Source organism: Panthera uncia, assembly GCF_023721935.1.
Source record: "Panthera uncia isolate 11264 chromosome B2 unlocalized genomic scaffold, Puncia_PCG_1.0 HiC_scaffold_24, whole genome shotgun sequence".
Taxonomy (NCBI): Eukaryota; Metazoa; Chordata; class Mammalia; order Carnivora; family Felidae; genus Panthera; species Panthera uncia.
In genome coordinates this window covers 11,033,171-11,040,432 of record NW_026057580.1, presented here as the reverse complement: position 1 = coordinate 11,040,432, position 7,262 = coordinate 11,033,171, and the positions used below count along the sequence as shown (strand labels likewise).

Here is a 7,262-nt window from a genome sequence, read left to right as displayed (position 1 = left end):
TGTTTTTTAATTAGAGAGAGGGCACAAGTGAGCAAGGGTAGAGAGAGAGAGGGAGAAAAAGAGAGAATCCCATGAGGGGCAGAAAGAGAGAGAGAGAGAGAGAGAGAGAGAGAGAGAAAGGGAGACAGAGGGAGGGAGAAGCTGGGCTCACCAGAAGCAGGGCACGAGTTCACCTGATGTGGGACTACTCAGACTCATTAACTGTAGGATCATGACCTGAGCTGAAGTCAGAGGCTTAACCAACTGAGCAACCCAGGTGCCCACTCAGAAAAATCTTCTTGAATTTTTTTTCATCATTTCATACTCTCCATTATTTTTTAAACTATTGTTATTAACTTGTTGGAATCACCTGATTGAGAACCAAACAGTTCTTGTCTCCTGTTGCCATCACCTCCTGACTGTACTACTTCGGGAAAGTACAACTGTAATTATCCACTTTATCAACCAAATTATTCATTTCTATGGTTATAGTTTTAACTCCCAAGAGCTCCCTTCTTTTTCTATGATGGTTCACCACTGTGTGTGGTTCACATTCTGTTCCATATGCCTCTTACACTCTGTAGATATGATTGATTCTAGCGGTAGGGGAGCTGTTAGGTCTCCTGTCATCTGTTCTCGGGATATCCTGATGTTTCTCCATGCAGCACTTATCTCAGCAGTGACTTATGTTTGTCTCTGTCATTTCTGCTAATGCCCACCTCCCACAGGACAGTGCCAGTGTTGTGTCACCAGGGGCTCATGCTTGATCTTCATCTTACATCTGGAGTCAGCTGATCCTGAGCCACTGGAGGCCTCGAGATGTACACGGGATGATGGGCTTTAGTTTGATTTGAGCAGGTAAGTCACATTGCTTCTTAATGTCCTCCTAGACTCTGAGCCTAGCAGCCTCCCATTGCAGAACATTCTAGAACATTGCAGTAGTTCACCTGCATGGATTATACATCATACTTACCTCATGATGGACAGGGAACCAAGGAAAGACAAGTCAACAAGGCTTCTAAGAGCAAACTTTCTGGGTTGAACCTTGGCTCCACTGTCTCCTTATCCCCTCTGAGTCTCTCTTTCTGTTTTGTACAAAGGGATTCCCTATGGGGCTCCTCATGGGTTTGCTTTGATGATTATCTTTGACCCTCTGTGTAAGTCACATGGTGATAATGCCTGAGATATATTAAGTGTTCCACATCTATACTTACCATCATAATATTGGTTATAGCACTTAAGATAAGTTGTTCTTCGTTTTTATAAGCCCAAATTTAAGAACATCCTTGAAAATATACTTTTGAGAACATGTATGATTATATCCTTAGGGTAAACTCCTAAAAGAAAATGTCTGTGTCACAATATAAGCACATTTAAATTGTGGAGACATTTTTCAGAACAACCCTTTAAAAATGTTATACCAGTGTTCACTCCCATCACCCTTTATGCCGTTGTATTTTCCCAACCCTGTGTTGTACACTCTCATCACCTACTTTCATCTTTGCCAAGTTGAAGACTCCAAGTTTTATTCCCATTTCTTATTCCACATCCTCATTTTTATCACCAATATATTTGCTTGACATATTAATTCCTTCCTTTCCAAATTGTTTTCTAACATTTAATTTTTTTCTTTATCTTTTTTTATTATTTGAGTGCATTTGACACACTGCTCCATTCCTTTCAGGTTTACAACATAGTGATTCATCATGTAATCCAATAATTCCACTCTTGGGTATTTACTCAAAGATAATGGAAACTCCAATTCCTTAACTATTTTTTGAATGAGTTGTAGCTATTTTAAAATATGGAATATAACAGAGAAAAAACAGCAGCCCCCACATTGGGAACTGGTCTGACACTGCAGCTGGGCTGCAGTGTGGTCAGAAGCTGACCGATGCCACCACTGGGCCATATTACTCTCCTGTGGGACACGAGCCAGTCATCTCAAGAACATCAACATCAGACAAGGACACTCTGAAACCATGACATTGCTTTGTCTAATTACAGACAAAAACAGGCACTGTACAACCCACAAAATACCCAACATCTCCCTGTGCTGGTTAATGTGAGCAATCACTGCTTCTTTACCCTTCTGCTTTCTCGTCACTCTGGTCTGTAATGCTTAGAAATGAAATTCACTCAGATGGTCAAGCATAGAATTGCCCACACGTCCTCACAACATGCAGTCAGGAGCATGCCCCAGCTTCCACAAACCCTCCCCAAAACACCCATCCAAAGTTCATATTCTTATAGGTTCCAACACCATATTAAGATGTCTCATGGCCCCAAAGGAGTGCATTCTTTCTCAGTGCAACAAATAATAGATCCAACTTGAATGCCCACAGCTGCTCCTGGTGGTCTTTGGCTGGAGAACATTGAAGCATGTTACCCTTTTGTCTGTCAAAATTGTTTCTGTGTCTTTTAATTTGATCACGACATGTGTTTGAATCTTTATGAGTGCTTGACATGCAGAAATTTTGTTTGGCTTTATCATTTTCATATCACAATTTTCAAATCATTGGGCCACACTTAGAGAATTCTTCATCCCACAATTATAAATGTTTCAGGTATATTTTCACCTTGGTAGAAATGAAGAGCAGAGGGTTTCAAGGGTGAAGGAAAACACAGAGAAATGTCTGAATTTGGGCAAAGGAGCAACAGGTAAAAGATTCTAAGGTGGTGGAATCCAAGATGTACATCTTCTGCTTTAGGATTTTTACAAGTATGTGCAGGGCCTACAAGGTAGCTCATATATGTTGTGTTCAATGAATCCTCTCTCTTGGGCTCTGTGAAGACTTATGTGCCTGCTTATGTTTACCGGGTTAACACAAACAACACCAAGGCACCAAAGGTAATAGAAACTAAAATTACCTCCAGTGATGGGCATTTTTGAACAGTTATCACCTTGATTTGATATATCATGTTTTGTTAATCTCTATACACTTTAGCAGTTATAATGTATTATTAATTAAACTCTCATGCTGTCTTGTAAGGGTATGTCTCAAACACACATAGATAAATCTATGACTTCTATACGAAGATAAATTTAATACACATATACCTGTGAATCACATAGTATCTTTTTTGAGGAGGATTCTGAAAACTAAGAATATTCTAGGTATGTACTGTCCAAATAGAGACTACTCAGGACACAGGGGTGGCTCAGTTGGTTAAATGCCTGACTCTTGATTTCAGCACAGGTCTTTATCCCACAGTTCTTGGATCGAGCCCTACATGGGACTCTGCACTGACAGCACAGAGCATGCTTGGGATTCTCTCTCTCCTTCTCTCTCTGTCCCTCCCCCCTTCAAAATAAATAAATTTTTAAAACTAGTAGCTACTAACCACATATGGCTACTTAAATTCAAATTCCTTTGAAATAATTAAAAATGCAACTCCTCAGCACATTAGCCCCATTTCAAGTGCCACCTGTATCTCAAGAGCCACATGCAGTTTGTGGCCACCATGCTGGACAGGGCAGATATAGAACAATTCCTTCATTACAGAATGTTGTATTGGACGGTACTGCATTGCATGCTTTATGGGCCTCAAGTCAGATGCATTAGGTACATGTAAAATGTGAAGACCAATATTATTTCTCTTACAGACTACAGGAGATCTCTGGGATGCGAATACATAGTAAGGTGGTATATCACAAAATCAAAGTCGGTCATGCAGGGGTCTGGTGCCTTCAGGCACAAACTGTTCCCAATTACAAAGGGAAATACCGGCCCCTCCACCTCCCTTCCCAGACTGAGGACACTCTGGCAGCAAACTGCCAGGAGGTGAGTTCTGTCCCGGGTGCCCTCAGGGGCTAAACTCAGAGCTAAGATATCAGAGCCAAGTCCAGCTCAGGGAAAGGGATTTTGCTAAGAGGAGTCCAGGGCAGGGATCATCTGGGAGACCCTCCCAGGCTTATTCAGAGCAGCAATTCTCAAAGTGAGGTCTGTGGAACACCGTACGTCACTGGGGCTCTGTCACAGAGGTTTAAACTATTTTCATAATAGCACTTAGACAGTATTTGCTTTTTCACTATGCTGATATTCGTACTGAGGTAAAACAGCAAGAATGGAGGTTATGGGTCCAAACTGCCATAGTTGTTATTCTTCACCACTACTTCCAAAAAACAAAACAAAACAAAACAAAACAAAACAAAACACCAAGCCAAACCAAACCAAACACCTCTCTCCTCTTTCTGTGCCACCATAATGGCGCGCATGTCCTGGCAGACGCTCCCCAGACCATAAACAATGCCGGAAAGAGAGGCAAACACCAGGTCTTATTAGGCTATGCTCCAAAGTCATCGTCCTGTTTCTAACTGTGATGATGAAGCAGGGTCACACTGGCAAATTTGAAGTCACTGGGGATTACATTGCTGGGGAAATTGTTATAAACCTCACAGACAATGGGGCATCTGGATGTCTCAATCGGTTCAGGCCATGATCTCACGGTTTGTGGGTTTGGGCCCCGAAACGGGCTCTGTGCTGACAGCTTAGAGCCTGGAAACTGCTTCGGATTCTGTGTCTCCCTCTCTCTTTGCCCCTCCCCTGCTCACACTCTGTCTCTCTCTGTCTCTCAAAAATGAATAAACATTAAAAATAATTTTTTAATTATTATCTTTACTAAATTATTCTCAAACCAACATTTTGAACATGTCTTCTATGATGACATGGGAAATATAGCACTTCTGTTACAACCTTAAGCCTCAAGGAAAACAGTTCGTTTTTTTTTTTTTTTTTCAAAATGCTCTTTTTACTTGAAGGAATGAATGACACAGAACCTTGGATTATTTAGACTAGATATTTGGCAGAAGTTTTCTTGAAAAAGGACATGAACCTATCCCTTCACGAAAATCAACTCACATGAGACAAGGCAGTACTTGTTGCCTTGATAAAATGTAAGCTCTTGAGAGAAAATCAGCATTTTGGAAAACTTGTGGTCCACCAATAATCCTGATAGCTTCTCATACTGACAAGCATTTTGTTGGGATCTGTAATAGATGTAACTTTTTGATAATTCGATTCCACTCTAATCAGTGATGGAACACCTATATTACTTAGTGAAACAACACACAACACATTACTTAAAAACAATCATGCCTTAGTACAAGATCCATTCCATGTGCAGATGGGCCTATGGATTTAATATAACAGAGAAGTACCAGTCAATCAATGATGCTGTTTCAGGATCCAGTTTGCAAATAACCTTAGAGAAAGTACAACTTGTGTAGTTGTAATATAGTATCAAAGATGAATATCCATAATTATCTGAAAAGGTTATGACACATACTATTCTCCTATGTTTGGTCAAGGATGTAATTTTTTCATATACTTCAACCAAAACAACACAACAGATGTAGAAGCAAATCTGAACATCTACTGGTCTCTAATGAGACAGACAAGAAAGTGACTTCCAAATATGTAAAATGTAACAAACTCCACTCTTCTCACTGCCTTGTTTATTTGGGGAAATAGTTATTTGGGAGGGGGGGAGTTCAGGTGGCAGAGGAGTAGGGGGACCCTAAGCTTGTCTCCTCCTTAGAACACAGCCAGGTACTTATCAAATCAAATCATTCTGAACACCCGAGAACTCAATTGGAGTTCTGAGAAAACAAAAACTTTAAGTCTACGAATAGAAAAGCGACCACCTTCTGGAAGGTAGGAGGCAGGAGATTTGATTTGGGGGAGACAAAGTTGAGGGTAGGGCAGCAGGGAGTGAGCCTGCTTACGGAGATACTTCAAGTATTATAAGCAGCACAAAATCGGAATTTTAGTCCGCTTCTGTGGGGGTGTGCTTGGCTTATAGGTGGTCAGGTGGGAACTGGGAGGAGTCCCAGGAGTGGCAGCGCGGTATGAGAATCTCCTGGTAACAAGAAAGACCGGGGTGCCCAAGTGCTGCACTGCTCCCAGGTGTAAGAGCGGGGACTCCGGCTGAAGGCAGCAGGAAGGGGTTCCAGCTTTCTGCTCCCTTTTGCCAGAAATTCTGAACAGCTGCACCACTTTCTGCTTTCCTCCTACAGGCTGACAAAAGCGCAGTGAGACCATCACCCAAAGGAACAGTGCCAGTGTGCTGTGGAAGTCCCCAAAATTTGGGGTTTTGAAACTCAGTCCTGCCTGAGACAGAAAAGCTCGGACACCGGCAGGGTGAAAGTAAGGTTCTGATGGAAATCAGGGGCAAGAGGGGTGATTGATTACTCTTCTTTGAGGGTTCCCCGAGGAGTGGGTGACACGATCTTTTTAGCTCCAGGGCTGGAGAGTGGGGCGACGCCCTATTCATCCCCGCCCAGCAGCGCTGAAAGGCTTCAGGGAGCAAAACAGCACCACCTAGTGGGGGCTGAAGCCACTTACACCAAGACCAGCCCGATTGCACCCTGGAAGCACATTTCCTCCGAAACAAGTCAGCCTGAGTCCACAGCAGCAGGCCCCTCCTTCAGAAGCCCAGCACAAACCACTCACTCACAATAAGTCTACTGATCACAGTGCTACAAAGCTTCAACCCTCGGGGAAATAGGATCTGGCTTCCGGTTTACTTTTATTCTTTATTTTTTATTATTATTTTCATTTATTTTCTTATTTTTTCAATTCCTTTTTTATTTTTTTATTATTTATATGTATTTTTATATATTTATTTTATTTACTTTTAGTTTTCTGTTTCCTTATTTTTGTTTTATTTTGTTTTATATTTTAGCTCTAGATTCTTTTAACAAGCAGACCAAAATACACCCAAGGACCTAGATTTTTTGTTGTTTTTTGCTTTTTATTTTTGTTTTGTTTGTTTGTTTTCTGTTATTTGTTTTTCTTTCTGCTTTTCTTTTCCAGACAAAATGACAAGATGGAGAAATCCACCCCAAAAGAAAGAACGGGAAGCAGAACTCGTGGCCAGCAATTAAATCAATACAGATATAAGATGTCTGAACCAGAAGTTAAAACAATAATTATAAGGATACTAGCTGTGCTTTAAAAAAAAAAACAACCAACATTCTCTGATATCAAAGAATCCCTTCCTGCAGATATAAAAGAACTAAAATTTAGTCAGGTCAAAGTTAAAAATGCTATACTCAAGATGCAAACCTGAAAGATCCCATGTCAGCAAGAATAGGCAAGGCAGAAGAGCCAATTAGTGATATAGAAGATAAAATTCTGGAAAATAATGAAGCTGAAAAGAAGAGGGAAACAAAAACCATGGATCACGAAGGCACACTTAGGGTACTCAGTGACTTATTAAACTGTAAAAACATTTGAATCATAGGAGTCCCAGAAGATGAAGAGAGAGAAAAAGGGGCA

At 41.0% G+C, this 7,262-nt stretch overlaps 1 long non-coding RNA gene across 1 annotated transcript; it reads left to right on the top strand.

Annotated features, from left to right (window-relative positions):
• Positions 1 to 713: 713 nt before the first annotated feature.
• Positions 714 to 6,883, top strand: LOC125938476 (uncharacterized). Its single transcript, XR_007462711.1, has 3 exons — positions 714 to 837; positions 5,999 to 6,128; positions 6,798 to 6,883. It is a non-coding gene; the product is annotated as an uncharacterized LOC125938476 (long non-coding RNA).
• Positions 6,884 to 7,262: the final 379 nt, after the last annotated feature.